The sequence below is a fragment of the Lissotriton helveticus genome, chromosome 7 (assembly GCF_964261635.1).
Source record: "Lissotriton helveticus chromosome 7, aLisHel1.1, whole genome shotgun sequence".
Lineage (NCBI taxonomy): Eukaryota > Metazoa > Chordata > Amphibia > Caudata > Salamandridae > Lissotriton > Lissotriton helveticus.
In genome coordinates, this window is record NC_136068.1 from 1,713,151,146 (window position 1) to 1,713,168,883 (window position 17,738).

Consider the following 17,738-nt stretch of genomic DNA (forward strand, 5'->3'; position numbering starts at 1 on the left):
CAACCATGGCTTTTCTGAAACCTGGGACGTTTGGTAGCGAACATCTCAGCATATTAAACCCAAACTGATGCCAGTGTGGGATTTAATGTAAAGTGCACTCAGAGGGCATCTTCGAGATGCCCTCTGAAAGACGGCCAGCCCCGGTGAGGCTCCTGAATGGTGCCCGCTATTTGCCACCAGTTTTCCAGGTGTCTGTATCCCTGGGTAGAGAGCCTGTACTCTCTGGGTCCAGAAACCAAGCCCATCATGGGTAGAGGTTTCACGCCTCCTCCCCCAGGATGGGCTGGATCCATGAAGGGGAAGTTTCAAAGGCCTGCCACCTTTCTGAGCTGTCCTTGCCTTTTGCTACCCCAGCAACTGGCTCCCACTGGTTCTGACCCCAACTTTGGGCAGGAGAATCAGTTGTAAAACCAAGTGAGGAAGAGAAGTGTGCCCACCTAGCCAACCCCACCCCTCAAGTGGGTAAGGCAGGATGAAACACACATCTTAGGCCTCTCAATCTTGAAGATGAGGGGATACAATCAAATATAGAGAGACTCGTGCCCCCCCTGCCACTGGAGGGTGGCATAATAGGGGGTGTTCTCACCCCAAGGAAGGGTCCCATTGGCCCTGACCTGCACATCCCTATAAAACCCCTAAATTTAGTATTTAGGGCCGATCCTAAACCTTGCCTCCTCAGATATGAGGAAGAAAGAAGAAGGACTGAAGAGCAGTGCTGACCCAGGAAGAAGTGGACACCAACTGCTTGGGCCCAAGCCCTATCGGCCTGTCCCGACTTCGACTTGCCTACAGTGAAACCCCGGCATGTCCAGCAGCCCCCAGAGCCCAGAGTACTTGCCCTGCTCTCATTTGAACGACTGTCTCTTGTGAGCACCGGATTTGCTCTTTACTGCTCTCCTGCGCGGCCTCAGCTCGCCCCGTCCCTGGCTGCTCTGTGGTGCCTCGTCCTCTTCTCTGCTATCCACCACCTCCCCTGCTCCCTGCACTCACTTCTTTGTCTCAAAAAAGAGGGTGCAGAAAAACGGGAAAAAGCTCCATCAAAGGCCAGTAACAAAGAACAGCTTCAAAGAAGAAAGCATTATAGCACAGTGCTCAACAAAATATCAGGACAGTAAGATATTGAATCTTGACAGCACAATGTTATGTTATGTTAGTGCATATTTATAGAGCACGCAGCTACTCCCTGGAGTGTCCCAGCACTAAAAAACATCCAAATGTCAAGTAACATAAAACACAACCAGAACACTGCCAACGACTCACAACTGGAAGACCCACGTTTTAAGCCTATTTAATAGTTTCTGCAACTTCCAATAAAGCCATCTCAGTACTAAAATTGGCTCGAAAGCCCAACTGGCTAGGGTGCAGCAAATCATTGGTCTCCACAAAGTTCGTTAAGACTTTGTTGACAAATTTTTCCAGAACCTTCGAAAAGAAAGGCAAAAGCGAGATGGGTCTGTAATTACATGCTACCTCAGGATCTGCTGAAGGTTTCTTCAATAAAGGAAGGAGGTTTGTATTTTTCCACCTATGTGGCATCAGCCCCTCCCGTAGAGCTGTGTTCAGAATAGTATTCACACAAGGGTTAATCACATCTACTAGTGAAGATAAGACCTTTGCTGGGCAAGGGTCCGTAGGCGAGACAGATTTCAAAGTTCTCATAAACATCAGAGATTGCTCCAAGGTAATCTCTGGGAACTCCCTCAGGGAGGCCCTGGGGCTGGAACAGGCCACTAGGCCGCTAGATAATCAAAAGGCAATCTACCGCCAATGACAAGATATCTTTTGTGTAGGAAAATAAGGCAAAGAATGGATTATGTACTGGAAATAATGAAAATAGATAATAGTTTCTAATGTCAAAATATTGGGTGTGGAAGGTGGGTGAATATCACAGAAACACAAGAAGACTGCACCAGACACCCCAGATCTAAAACTAGGAGATATCACATATACATACACAAAGGCTTCAGAATGACAGACCTAAGGTGTTATGTTATGATCTGTACTTCCCTCTATGTTCTGTAGAGTGCTCTGGAGCGTGGGTTCCACTGACTGACAGTTGCCCAACAGCTGGTAGAAAGGAAGCCACGTACCTGGCAGGCTCGATTAAAGTTGTCTGTTTCGAATTACTACAGCGTTTAAGTAGCCTCATTAGCACATGGTACTTTGAGAAATTGGTAAGTGATCCACGATGCTACTTGCACGTAAGAAGGAAGACGTGGGCGTGGGAGTCAGTCTTAGAAAAGGCAAGGTAAAAAATATTTAAGTAGATGGACACTCATAGGGTCTCACTCCTAGATATGTATGAGTACGGAGGAAGCAGGGGCCAAAGAGGTCTTCACTGCCGAACTAGGTATGTGCCGCACGCTGTTAACAATCACATGATTAACAGTACCTACTTCTGTACACACAGGAAACCAAGAAGCTGCAGGCTCACTGAAGAGGAAGTCCAGTGCCACAACCACAGCAGAAACAGAAGCCAACATTTCAGATTCATTTTCTGAATATATTGCTATGTTCACGTACTTGCTAACGTGGGTCTCTTGTTACTTTGTGAAACACGAATTTGACAACCCTTTACAATGTAACAATACAAAGTTCTCAGAAGCTGCGGAGCATTATTCCATCATCACGCATTAAATCCAGAGCAGAACGTACTGAGGCAAAATAAGGGTTTTAGAAGGTGCTATTCTGTCTCAGGAAAGGGGAGAAGAGAAGGCTGGTTCAGGGAGACTAGACCGGAGGTGACCAAGCTGTCGATGAATGCCCAAGTGGATAAACTAGCAAGATCAAGCTTTGCTGCTATAAAAACGCTGCAAGAAATTTTCCCTCATTTGGGATTTCCACACAAGGTCCAAGCTACCATCTCCCTTGTTCTGTCCAAACTCGATTACGCCAATAGCCTCTACCACAGATCACCTTTAATGACCATGAAAAGACTCCAACGGATTCAGAACTCTGCTGCCAGACTACTCTTGAATATCAAACCGCGAGACCACATCTCCCCTGCCTTGAAAGCCCTGCATTGGTTACCGGTTGCCAGAAGATCCACGTTCAAGCTGCTGTGTATCCCCCACAAAGCAATACATGGAATAGGACCACACTTCATCAGGAATAAAATCACCAAACACATTCAACAACGGAACCTCCGCTCTAAAGAAGCATCTCGCCTCAAAATCCCACCAAACAAGAAAAAAACCATGGGTGGCACATCTTTCTCTGTTCAAGCAGCCAAACTATGGAACTCTTTACACCCCAACATAAGGTCCACCTACAACCACCTTATCTTCAGAAAACTACTCAAGATTTGGCTCTTCCCCACATAAGCACCATACGCAAACCGAAATTTACAGCATATCCCTCTGTATAAAAGCATTTGTTTTCACTATAGATATATACCTATCTTTGTGTATTACTTTGTATAAACATGTAAAATAATGATGTTGTTAAGAGAAAAAATAATAATAATAATAAATAAAAATCATCTCTGGTCTACATGTTCATACTTCCATTGTGCATCTATGTACCTTCCATGTACTTGGATCTGTGTGTCTTACTTTTCTCCTGAAAAAGCATATCCAATGCACTTCCCTATTTCTTATCCTGTGCCTCGATCAATATCTTTAATCTACATATACTTACCTCCTTTATGTATCTATATACTTTCAATGTACTTATGGATCTATATATTTATCACTTTCTTCTAATTTAGCATTTCCAATGCACTACCCTATTTCTCAGCCTATACTTCGCTCAACATATCTTCTAGCCCAACCTTCTGATTAATTTCAAACTTCTTTCTACTACTCCTTCCAATGCACTACCCCATCTCACATCCTATACATCTATCAATACATCCTCTACATCCACTCTCTCATTTATCCCAAACCCCATACCACTACTATGATCGCCAAAATAACCCTTTCTAGACTCTCTCCTACTCTACCCCTCCTTGCATCATCTGACACCTCTTTTTACTATACCGATCCCCTAAAACAAACCTTTCTAAACTCTTCCCACTGACTCCTCCCCTCCAAAACTCCTTTTTTCTCATCCAAAAGCCTCCTCCTACTGCTAGGACCTAAAAAAAAAAATCCTTCACTCTTTTATCCCTCCACTATTCTTTTCAATCAAAATTAACAGACTAACATGTTCAACTTTTGCCGTTGGGTCCGTATTTTATATAACTCCCCCCGGGCTCGGGTGAAACTGGGAACAGCGAGTTCGGAGGAGTGGCAGTTGGGGCGGGGTACACGACAAGGGTGTCCCCTTTCACCACTTCTCTTTGCTCTAGGATCCGTCTGGAGATGTCGCAATGGGGCATACAAGTGGGAGACACATGTAACATTGTCTCCTTGTATGCAGACAATGCCTTGTTTTATCTGAGGGCCCCGAGGGAGGCGCTTCCTGTGTTGCTCGACCCGTTGTATCGGTTCGGGGATGCGTCAGGACTGCGACTCAACAGACGTAAGTCTCTGATCTATCCGTTGTCGGGACTGGGGTCGGTGTCCCGGGACGATCTGCCAGAGCTCGGGCTCCGTTGGGAGACGGGTAGTTTTCGTTATTTGGGGATTCAGGTGGCGCCTACGGAGGCAAGTTCCCTGGCCTGTAATATTGATAAGGTGCTTCAGTCTCTGCAGCGTTCCGTGTCCTTTTGGAACACCCTCCCGTTGTCTCTTATGGCCGACTCGCTGTCGCTAAGATGGCGATGTTGCCTAGGACACTTTATATACTGCAAAATACATTGTGTCCCCTCCCCCCTAGGGTCTTTCGGACTCTGATCATGTACCTAACGTCCCTACTTTGGGCGAACCGACATAGCCGAGTTTCCCTCCACACAGTGGTGAGATCCTATGATGAGGGAGGCCTGGAGGCCCCACGCTTTGATCTGTACTATTATGCTGTGCAGCTGCTACCGGCTGCTAAATGGTTAGTGATGCGGACGTCTTGGAAACGCAGCTGTTGGCGGGTAGAGCGACGGTGCAGGAGCTTCAAGTAGCGTTGATGCGGGGTAAGGGGGCAAGCGAGACTTTGCCTTACATCGCGAGACATACGGCAAATGTTTGGCACCGCTTCGTGGAGAGGGTGCTTCGGACAGCACCCTTTCACAGGGACCTGCCGCTTTGGATCCTGGCACCCATGGTGTCGATGGAACAACACATGTCCTTTCGGACCTGGCGGGAGGGAGGCTGTGAGACCTTGGCAGACCTATATCCAGCCGAAACCTTTTTGACATATGAACAGGCGGAGGAGGCTTTTACCCTGGGTAGAGGACAGTACCTGCATTACCAGGGATTGCGGGATGTGGTGAGGTCGCTATGGACGCAGTATCTAGATGTTCCCCCAATGACTCATACCTTGGACATTTTACTGTCTTGTGGCAGAGGACGTAGACTTATTTCTCTGCTGTATGCAGCCATGCGTAGGGACTCTACCCTGCCGGTCCCTCCAGCGTGGGCGGCCTGGGGGGGGTGGATTTGGGTCAACGCAAGCGAATAGGGGCCCTTACAAAGAAGGTTTCTTGTAATGCGCGCTTTAAGTTGATACATTTCAATTTCATGCACAGCACCTATCTCACTCCGATCTTATTGCAGCGTTACTCCCCGGGTAGGAGCGATGATTGCCCTCGATGTGGCGCAGGGGGGGGGGCGGGGTTCCTGCACTTGGTCTGGGACTGCCCACTGGTCCAGAGTTATTGGGGGGGGGGGGGCGGGTGGAACATATACTCGCCACAACGGGGATCCGTATTACATTGACACCCTTACACTGCTTGTTGGCGTTGGTACCTAGGCCAAAGAAACGGAAATTGGCTTATAAATTGATGCAATTGATGCTGGTGCTGGCCAGACGTAGGGTGGCTATTACTTGGATGGGTCAGAGGGCCCCAGAAGTACCCACGTGGCTGAGAGATGTGCGGGAATGGTCCCTAGCGGAGGAGACACATATGCAGAGCTGTAGAAGGGACGAGAAGCTGCAGGAGGACCTGTTGGCCTGGCGAATAATGTGTGCTACGATAGGGGTCCTGGAACACTCTTCCCATAGTGAATCAGAAGGGATGAGTGGAGAGTTATTCTCGCCGATGGGTTCGGGCACTGAGGAGGACAACGGAGACGCCCTCGGAGATACAGCGGAGGTGGGGTGAAGGGTAGGGACTGGCCCAGTGCTCACAGGATGCTAGCTGCTGCCTGTAATTTGCAATGTGTCCTGGGTCGCTATGCATCTCAAGGTGGCCTTAGGTCAACAAACCGTGCCTTAATGAGTCAGTCGATGTGTGTATGTGATGTTTTGATGCCAAAGGGGGGGATGTTTTTTTGTATGTTTATTTTGCACCAATTGACAAAAAATTAAGTAAAAAAAAAACAAAACAAAAACAGACTAACATGTTCACTTCTCAAATTCCATATTCAACTATACTAATATACTACCCAAATAACTGAGTAACATATCCACTACTCAAATTACTTCATATTTATACTATACTAATTTTCAACACTAATCCTTTATGGGTTCCGAAGTGGCGTGCTACTCGCCAGAAAAGCGCTTCAACACCCATCAGGGGTAACAAGTGCTATATGAATGCAAATCTTTCTTCCCCCTGTTATCCCTTCGCTATCCTTCTCACTCCAAGTAACTGACTAATATCCACCACTGAAATTATTTCATATTTCACCATATTAATTCACCACTAATCCTTTATAGGCTTCCTGAATAGCGTGCGTCAACAAGCGCTATATAAATACAAACCTTTGTCCTCTATCCTTCTGCTATCATTACAAATCCAAATAACTGACTAACCTATCTACCACTTAAAATGTACTTGCAGGTTTCACTATACTAATTCAACACTAATCCTCTATGGGTCCCGGAGTAGCGCGCTACTCGCCGTAAAAGCGCTTCGACTCCTCGTCAGGGGTAGTAAGCGCTATTTAAATGCAATTACAATACAATACAATTATATGAAAATATGCACATTTCAGTATCAGCCTTGGGCATATCTACTGCTGTTTAAGCATCTTTACTAAAATTCCTTTCAATTTTTACCCTCCTTACCTATCAATCCACACAGTTTATTATTGGCCTGGTAGTCATGGCAAAGATTATTTAGAATCACTCAAAAAGCACCCAAATTCCGTTTTATCCACATTTAAAAATAAATGCAGACAAGAAAAGAAATGGTTTTCTGTCTGTATTTATCCATAAAAATGAGTAAAAACGGAAAACAGGGAGACTTAATAATGATTTGTCACTGGATGCAACATCCTTACTAAAATGTTAAGACCCCCATGAAAGAAGAGAGATGCACACAAACTGATGGCATGGGGGGACCACCAGGCCAACTGCTCGTATCAAGGACCACCAGGCCAACTGCTCGTATCTTGTTTTAACAGGCTGGACTTTTGTTGGGTGTTACTATGATGTAGTAGAAAGTAGAGCGTAGAATGTTAACTCTCAACGCTGGGGGTCGGTTGCTGAAGTCTCTGCTCCCTGCTGTTCTAGTTCTTAGATGCGGACTACCTTTCTTCCACCTACGGCCCATGTGACATCCTACTACTGGTGACGAGCGACCAGCAGGGTTTTCAGTAAAGATCACGTGAACCATGATCCTGTTCCTATTGTCTCCGAGAACTTGAACCTTCGATCACATCTGAACTGCTGATAGGACTGAAGAAGACCTGCCAAACTGCCCCCTGGACCTGGCAAGACAGGCTGCACCACCACTGGAGTGCACCTGCTGCTCTTTGGACTAACAAAGAAAGGACTGTGCCTGTGGTAGGCTCTCGGAAAAGTTGCTCCTGAGCTCCAGCCAGAAAAGGTGAACTCCAAGAGTCAGTTGGGTAACTCCCTGTTCTAGCATCAGGGCCATAAAAGCTTAAGAAGCCCGTTCTGGCTTGTCAGTAGCTGCTTTCATCAAATCGCTGCTGACCGGCAATGTGTAGCCGGGAAGACCAATTCCTCAGCACTCGAGTTATCAGAGCGTAGTTTGGTTGCCAAAGAAGGACAGTAACCCTCACCAAAGGAAACCGCTGGACCTGTTGTGACCAGAAACCAGTAGCCTAGTCATAACTGGACCTCTGATGGATCAAAGAGGGCTTCAAGGGACATCGACCCTTGTGGCCTAAGTCAACCCCCCCCCCCCAACCGTGGACTGAAGGATAATCCTTGGAAGGCACCTTTGATTGCACAGCACCCAACGCATCTTTCAGCATCCTCAGTATCATGTATCCTCGGAATCAGGACCACTCCATTGAAGTGTGGAACTGGACTTGAGATTGCGTTGGTGACCAAGTAACTGTCAAAATACTCTATTGGCGCTCCCAACTTTCTCCTTGTTGGAATTAGTAGCCCAGTCTGGGCTGAAGCAGTCAAACACAACTGTTTACCAGTGCTTGTTTGCGCTTTGGACTAAAAAACAAAATGTGATTTACATTTTACTTAAAAATCTATATCTCCGGAACTAGTTGGTGGATTAAATTCATTTTGGCGTCTAACAATTGATAAAAATATAATTGATTTTTATTAATTGTGTCAGATTTCTTTCGTGTTGTTTGATTCTCTTATTCTGTTGTTTGATGCGTCTAAATGCTTTACACTAGTTCCTTTGTCGATAACTTGCTCCTTAAAGCCACCCAGGGTTGAGCAAGAGCTTTTACAAACAACCCCCAAGGGACCCAAGATCGTTTTGTCAGTTTATTAGGCGGTGAGGTAACACAACCACTGTATATAATACACCACAATCCTCACAGTTACTAACCCTTATCAGATGCCCTGCACCATTTACAGCAAAAGACGCTTTCTGGAAGCTGTACGAGGTGGACATCATAATCATCTGCGCCTGTCCGCAACCCAACCTGCGACCAGCGACAGGGACCCTGGTCCTCCGTCGCTATGACTCCAGCACTCTCCCTGCACTCAACCCAGGACGCAACAACAACTACCAGATCTCCACGGCGAGCAACTCCCAAGGACCGTTCTCCTGCCAACCCTGCCGCCGCACCTACACCCACCCCACTCGACGTCAAAGCACCCAAACCCCTCAGCTACACCCTCCTCAATGTATGCTCCCTGCAGACATGCAGTATAAATCTGGGACCTCCTAAACATCCTCTCACCCGATGTCGCCTTCCTCACATAGACCTGGAACAATGCCAGTTCCGCACCAGACATTGAAACCGCCATCCCTCATAGGTACAAGATGCAAAGGAAAGACCGCCCCAACCACCCTGGATGAGGCCTCACCATCGTCTACAAAAATTCCCTCTGACTGACCACCTTCATCTCAAACGACTCCTCGCCCCCTATGGAACACATTCCCCTCCAGATCCAGGTCAACCCCAGAACAACTCTACGCTGAACTCTCGTCTACAGACCTACTGGACCCCGCACTCCATTCACCAACACCATCACAGACTACATAGCGACCCAAGCCCTCGCCTCCTTGGACTACGTATTGCTCAGAGACCTGAATTTTCCCCTTGACAACCTCAGCGACCCCAACTCAACTGCCCTCCTTGACAACCTCACCAATATCAGATTGAAGCAACTCGTCACCACCCCCACCCACAAGGCGGGACACACCCTTGACTCCATCTTCGTCAGAGGAATCAACATTCACTTCAACCACACCTCTCAACCCCACTGGACATACCACCACTGTGTTCACTTCTCTTTCTCGAAACCCACTGCACACAAGCCAAAGCCATGTCCCCCGCACAGAAACTGGACCGTGATCACCGAAGAGCACCTCGCCTACGCCCTCAGCTGCACTCCTCCCCACCACAACAGACGCCAACTCTGCAGCCAACGAACTCCACAAATGGATCACCGACTGCCCCAATATGCTCGCAACCACACAAGAACTCCGACAGACAACACACTGTGAAAGCCACCTGGTTCACCACGGACCTCTGAGAATTCAAGCACTTGTGCCGACGACTCGAGAAATCGTGGAGGAACACCAAAACCCCAGAAGCATGCACTGCTACAGGACCACCTCTACAGCACACCACCAATTCATCAGATCTACGAAGAGGAACTTCAATCAGGACAGAATCTCTGCAACTCTCTCAACTCCAAGGGACTCTTCAACATCATACAAGAATTCACCAGACCCCAGTGAACCCTCAGACGTCCCTCCCTCCCAGGACCTCTGCAACAAACTGGGATCCTTCTTCCACCACAAGATCAGGACACTCTACAACAACTTTGATGAACAGAACCAAGCCTCCGACCCAATACCTTCCACCAGCAACTCCACCCTGCCGACCATCCTCACCTGGACCACTGTCACCAAAGAAGACACTGCAAAGACCATGAGAAGCATACACTCCGGAGCACCCACGGAGCCCTGCCCACCGCATATCTTCCACAGGGCCGCCTCTGCCTTCACACCAGAACTACGACGGACAATCAACTGCACCCTCGAAACAGGCATGTTCCCCGACAACTGGAAATGCGCAGAAGTCAAACCCCTCCTCAAGAATCCCTTTGCAGACCCGACGGACCTCAAGAACTACATGCTCTCTCCCTCCTCCCCTTCGCCGCCAAAGTTACCAAGAAGAGGGTCAACATCCAGCTAACGAACTTCATAGAATCCAACAACATCCTAGACACATCTTAATCCGGCTTCCGCAGTAACTACAGCACCGAGACCATCCTCCTGGCCACAACGGACGACATCCTCACACTCTTCGACCAAGGCCACGCTGTAGCCCTCATTTTACTAGACCTCTCAGCAGCCTTTGACACCGTCTTCCACCGCACACTAGCCACCAGACTCCATGACGCCGGCATACAGGGTACTGCCCTAGATTGGATCCGCTCCTTCCTCGCCGGCCGAACTCAAAGAATCAGACTCCTGCCCTACCTCCCTGAACCCAGAGATCAGATGCGGAGTTCCCCAAGGATCCTCCTTCAGCCCCATGCTCTTCAACATCTACATGGTCCCCCTCGCAACCAGCGTCAGAAAACACAGACTCGCATAGTATCCTACGCCAATGACACCTAGCTCATCCACTCCCTCACCAAGGAATCCGACATCACCAGACACAACTTCCAGGAAGGAATGAGACGTCACAACCTGGATGAGCAGCAGCTGCCTGAAGCTCAACTCAGAGAAAACGGATGTCCTCATCCTCGGAGCCACCTCCTCCGCATGGGAAGACACCTGGTAGCTCCCCGCAACCCATCACCCCCCCGAACCACGCTAGTAACCTCGGCATCATACTCGACTCCTCCCTCACCATGAACCAATAGATCAACGCGGTATCCTCCACATGCTTCAACACCCTCTGGATAATCCGCAAGACCTTCAAATGGAATTCCCCCCCTCCCCCCGAATCCAGGAAGACCGTCACCCATGCACTCATCACCAGCAGGCTGGACTACGGGAACAAACGCCCTCTACGCCTGAGCCAACAAATCTCTACTCCACAAACTCCAGACTGACCAGAACTCTGCAGCCAGACTCGTCTCAGCATCCTACGACAAGACCACATCACCCATCACCTACGAGGCCTCCACTGGCTCCACGTTGAAAAAAGAGTGACCTTCAAGCAGCTCACACACGCCTACAAAGCCCTCCACAACACCGGACCCCAATACCTCAACGAAAGTATCTCCTTCTACGCCCCCAAGAGAAACTTCTGCTCCGCTGACCTAGCATTGGCCGAAATCTTCTGTATCCACAGTGCCAGAACAGGAGTCAGATCTTTCTCCTACATCGTGGCCAAGACCTAGAACGATTGCAAAAAACGCAGTTGATGGACAGAATGTAGAACAATGTCATACATTCACCCCAGTACAAGGATCTGGGCCTAAATCCATCGTTTTTTTGCACACACACACTCCACACCACACACAACAAAACACAACAAGACCTAGAACGAACCCCCCTTCAGCATCAGACGAAGCCCACACTGGAATCATTCAGGAAGAGCCTCAAGACCTGTCTCTTCGGATGACCGTCCGTCCAAGTGAGGAGTGTGTGTCCTGATTGAGTGCGCCAGTGGAAGACTGCAGACCGTGTTTGATTCACGGAAGAAAGTATGTGGAGCGAGGCTCACAATGCGCTGGGATACATTTTTTCAGATTATTATACTGGGGGTTTCTCGGTGGTAGGCGATTGGTGCATTGTTGACGGAAGAGGTGTGGCACCGCGACGGAAGAGGTGTGGCACGTGGCTAGGGCTACTGACTCCGGAATCTGGGGATCATGGTTCGATTCCCGGCACCGGCGGCAGATTAGCCCAGCACCATGTGACTCTGGGCAATAGCTTGCTTAATCTTCCCGACGGCCCCCAGCGCCTAGAGAGACTTACGGGTGATTGTGCGCTTTACACATGTGGATTATTATTATTGTTTGGTGAACTGTATGGTCTGTCCACAGAGTTGCCTGACTCCATAGAAATAGAAGAGGAGCCGGAGGTCCACTGCGAAAGGGCCTGAAGCGGACAGGCCATAACTGTGACAATCTATCAGGTAGGAGACTCCCGTCTTGTGGCCTTAGTTCTAGCGTGTAGATATAGGAGCTATGCTGTGCTTCCCCAAATATCTTAATGGTGGGGCCGCTTTGCCCATGTTTTACAGATGTCATTATTACTCATTTCAGTGTCAGAAAATCGAGTCCCTGTAGTGCTTTTTTGACGCAGAGTTAAGATTGGGAGAGCAGTAAGTCCTGGATTTTGGTCTCGGGGTATCGTTATTTATTGATGTAAGAGTCACTGGGGTTGAGATCACGATGTAGATTTATTTGTGGTGTGAGGTGATAGGTGGTGATGTCTTTATTTGCTTTGCCTATACCAAGTTTTGTGTGTAAGGTGGCTTTTGGTCCTTATATTGTAGTATTTTCACGATTTGTCCTCTGCACGTTTCTTGTGTCTGGACTTCTGTTTCACTTGTGGTTGACTGACTCTTTGGGTAAATGGTTGTTCCCTTGTTCTCTCACTCTCTGTGTTGGTGGCGGCCACGTTGCGCCTGGGTGACATTGAGATGGACGTAATCCCCGTTGATAGGTGTAATACCTTGTGAGTTCCTTTTTTGTGTATATTTTTTAGGTTCTTATTCACCATTGTCCTGAGAAGGCCAAGATTCTTGGAGGCCGAAACGCATCCGCGTCGACATGCCATTATGACAAGAGGAGTCTTTGTGATATAGTGTACCTGATTTAAGTGTTTGGCAGTACACAATCTTTAAACTTAGGTTCAGAATTTTTGAACTGATTGTGTGAATACAAGACTTCCTCTTGAGTGTACCACCTGATCCTACAGGGGGACACCTCTTTGATTATGTATGACCTTTTGGGTGAAAATAAGAAAACAAAATGTATTAGTTTATTTTAAAATATTGTTTGCTGTTAGGATTCTTTGTTTATTGTGAAACAATGATGTGTATATATAAGTGTATTTTGTATGATTACTAATATTGTAGATTGCCATAAATAAAATAGGCGATCATGAGGACTATATGGCATGTATTCATTGTGGAAAAAAGTTAAAAATTAAGACTGAGAATTGTGTTGTCACTGTAGGGGGAATTTATAGTCCCTGTACGTGTAGCAAAGTCCGAAATTGATCCCGCCCCACTACCTTCTGTTCGCATCTTCAGATGACCGGAGCTGCCCGAATCCCTCTCACCCCCAGCGCCTTGAGACCCTCATGGGTGTAGTGGACCCTATAAATCCCTGATTGATTGACTGATTGATCTTTAAGAGCATCCAATGTATTTAAAGCAGGATGCAATGTTACAGGTCTCTAATTACAAGGCACCTACGAGGTAGAAGTCTTTGTTGCTGAGTGGCTTCTACTTGTGGCACATGTTGGTTATGTTACATAATTGTTCACCCACACAGCCTTGCCAACTTTTATTTAATCACAGTGACTTTCTCACCTGATTAGCAATATAAGAATGTTGATGTTGTATACAATTAAAACCTTGTTTTGAGATACTTTGAAGAGAACCTTGTAGAGTATTGCACAGTGATGCACACACTGAACCTTAAATCAATGACTCAACCATTTTCGCAATTACTTGTGGGGATCTGAGTTTACAAAGCAGGTTTACCACTTCCTGTTGGTTGATTTGTTTACTAATAAGGGAGCTGGCAATGGCAGTCCTTGGACTGCAAAATGGCAGTTCAGGTTGTTGGAATTTTCTTATCAAAAAGACAACATACCTGGTGTGAGGATTATTATGGCTGTCTGTCATGGCTGCCATTAGAATCTGACCCTGTGGAGGAGTATGGTCTTGGGGTTGACTAAGTGGTAGTGTGGGCTTTAAACTGCATCACCAATGGTGCAATCTCAGAGACTCAGTGGTTTCAAGCATTAAATGAGGATGGGGCTTTTGGGAAAAGTAAGATAATACGTAATGGTTGGCCTAGTTCAAAAATGTCTGATCCCAATGTCCAAATAGCTTCTGAGCTATTTCTAGTTAAGAGACTTGATAATTTAGCAATACTTGTGTCCAGAGGAACCACGGTGGTGCAACTGGCTCACAAGGAGCAAATTGGCATGCGAGCCATGAAAAGAAGGATTAGAGAGCTTCCCTGGAGGCTGGGATTGAATAAGTCAGCGAAGCAAGCTGTGAGGCAGTGTATATCTTGTGCAGTCAGTGACAAGTCTCAGGTCACTATTCCAAGTCCCGTGGACCCTGTTCCGGGTTAGAGAAGCCTGGTCCAAGGTTATGATTGATAATGTTGGTTCTCTGAATGTTTTGAAGGAGGGTGTTCAAGTATGGTATTGGAAACATCGATTATTATGCTTGACAGCTGAAGGTCTATTTTGTAAATTATATTACCACATCCAAGGTGAATGAGTGTTTGGTAAATGTATTCTTTATGGAAGGGGTGCCAGATGACCTTGTGACCGACAACGGCCCTCAGTTTGTCTTGAGGAAATTCAAGGCTATCTTCAGGGATAAAGGCACCAATGTATTTATTTATTTATTAAGCTTGTAGAGCGCGACAGCAACGCAAAAAGGGTTTCCCGGCGCTATTAGAAACATAGGCAGTATGACGCAAAAAGCCAGAAGGTTACTGATTGAAAAGCCAGGTTTTAATGGATTTTCGGAAACACCCGTAACAGTTTTCTGAACGGATGTCAAGGGGAAGAGAATTCCAGAGTCTGGGACCTAAGAAAGAGAAGGACCTGCACCAAGGCTGTCAATACTTCATTGTGTCATTTTAAGAACAGTGGACTTGCAGAACGGTGCCACAGTGTCATCAATGAAAACATTCAGTTGTCCCTAGTCAGCAGTTTAGACTGGTTACGGGAGTTGACGTGTCTCCCGTGGATGGGTCACACTACTCCCAACGCAGACACTAAAGTTTCTTTTGTATTACTGAAGGGACAGCTTCCTGGTTCCAAAATGAATGGTCTGTGAAAGACAAAAAACAGTTACTATTAGAATTCATAAGTTAAAAAGCGGTAGGAAGAGGATGGCTCAAGAGAAGTAGGAACCTGTCGAAAATCATAATTTGCAAGTGTAGGAGGTTAACAAGGTGAGGGACAAACTAATGAGGACCCACATGAGAGGGAGTTCCTACTTTTTCTCCCCCCAAAAAGCAGAGATCGTGTAAAGGATTGTGTGTGGTGAGGAGGGAAAGTGGTGAAACAAGAAATGCGGTCAATTGTTCCTGCTCTTAAAAAGGTACAAAATAGCTATTCATATAACTTGGGTGACAATTCTCAATGCCCTGCTAAGGTTTGGTCACCTGCGTTGTGTGTTCCAAGAATATTATCTAGAAAACATTTTCCTCCAAATAAACTGGCAGATTACTTAAAGTGATAATTTTCTGTGTGTGTGACTTCTGGTGGTCGTGATTTGTGTGTATTGTTTGCTTGCTTGAGTGGGTCTGTGTAAGATTTTATGTGTGTATTTTGTATTGTTGTGTGGGCATGTGTTGGGTCTTACTGCGATGTAGTAGAATGTGTGGGCAGAGCACAATCTCTCAAAGCTGGTGACACAGTTGCTGAAGAGCTTTTTCCCCGCCCGCTGGACTTCTTGGAAGCTGAATAAATGTATTATACCTACCACACTGGGGTCCCTATGATGTCCTTTCAACTCTCCTTCCTAGCGTTAAAATTGTACAGCATTATAATTTCCAGGTATTGTATTTAGCATTAATATATAGGGTGACCAGCCGTCCCGGTTTTGCAGGGACAATCCTGGGTTTTGATCCTGTGTCCCGCCATATTTAACTGATTTCAACTCGTCGTGTCCCGGTTTCTAAGGAGTGTCAAGTGAACAAAGAGAGAGGCATGCTTTTATATGTTCCAATGCACAATTGACATCAAGACTTTCCAGGAATCAATTTAATTAACACATATAATTCTCTGTGTAAAGGTTGCATTTAATGTGTGCTCCTTGTAACTCATTGTTTTTTGTAGGTCCATGAGCTCTGTCAGTGGTCATTTTGTCGGTCAGTTCAAAAGTTGTAGTCATACTTCTATGTTTATTAAATATTCCGTTTTTTGTTTTTTTAAAAATCTGGTCACCCTATTGTTATAGCAGGTTACTATCACTGGAGAGGTCCCAAAACGCCGTGCACTCTCGGGTTTCCCACAAACCTGCCTTATATGTTTGGTTGTTAGAGTGCATCTTTACCGTGTGGCCAATGTGGGAAGAGTAGAGCATGAGGGCCAGAGGGGTGCTCCAGTCTTGTCCTTGCAGGGCTGGCCGGGGGATGAGTTTGATGAAGAGGGTGAGATTAATGGGGTAAAGTATGCCACTATTCTTCAATAAGGAGGTGGTGGTTTCATGGAGCCTTTTTGTATGGCAAGGCTCTGGTTTCATCCATGCATGTATTTTTCTTAACATAACTTTTTAATGTGATTTAAGTGTTTTAGTACTATTTCATATTTCTATTGGAAGTTGGGAAGGATGGCGGGAGTTATTTTTAGTGTTTAATTCAGAAATAATGTTTAAATTGGTAAAAAAAAATGTAAGTCAATTATTTGTAAGTAAATTAGTATATTTTAAAAAAATACATTCTAAATGAAAAAATAACTTTAAAATGTATTTTAAATGCTGTTTAAATTAATTTGTAATGTGATTGTTTAAAACATATTTTATAATAATTATTTGATATTTTTTAACACTTTCCTTGCTCATTACGTTGTAGTGGGATCAATAAATCAGACCTATCTACCCCCTTTTCCTTCAAAGTGCAACACTTTCTCCACTGTTGCTTAGGATTGAGTAGGAGTAGGACACCTCACCCCTCCAAAGCCCAATACTTTCAACAATGTTACTTAGGCTGGAGTGAGAAGATTGGGAATAGTCAATGTTTTATCTTTAAAGTGCAATACTTTTCCTACTGTTTTTTTAGGTTGAAGAAGGAGCGTCAAATTTTTAATTTCGAAATGTTATTTATTTTTAATGTTTTGAGAAGTTACAATGTTAATTTTCTTTTAATTTTTATTTTAATGGATTTTTATAGTTTTTTTAATATTTATTTTCAAAGGTTAATGCAAGTTTCTTTGGATGTAGCATTTAAAATATTTTTTCTTTTTTGTTGATTAATTTTACATTTTTATAATATATTTTTGTGATTTTCTTTTATAGTATATTTGAATCGTAATGTATTTTTATGTTATGTAATTGGGGAGGTAGGAGCTTCAGCTATAATATTTCAAAGGAGTGGAACTGCCTCCCACGACACTAGAGGGAAATTCCAACGCTCCTTGAGTTTAGAAAGCAACTGAAGACATCGCTCTTCTAGTACTATTGGTCTGAAACACAGTA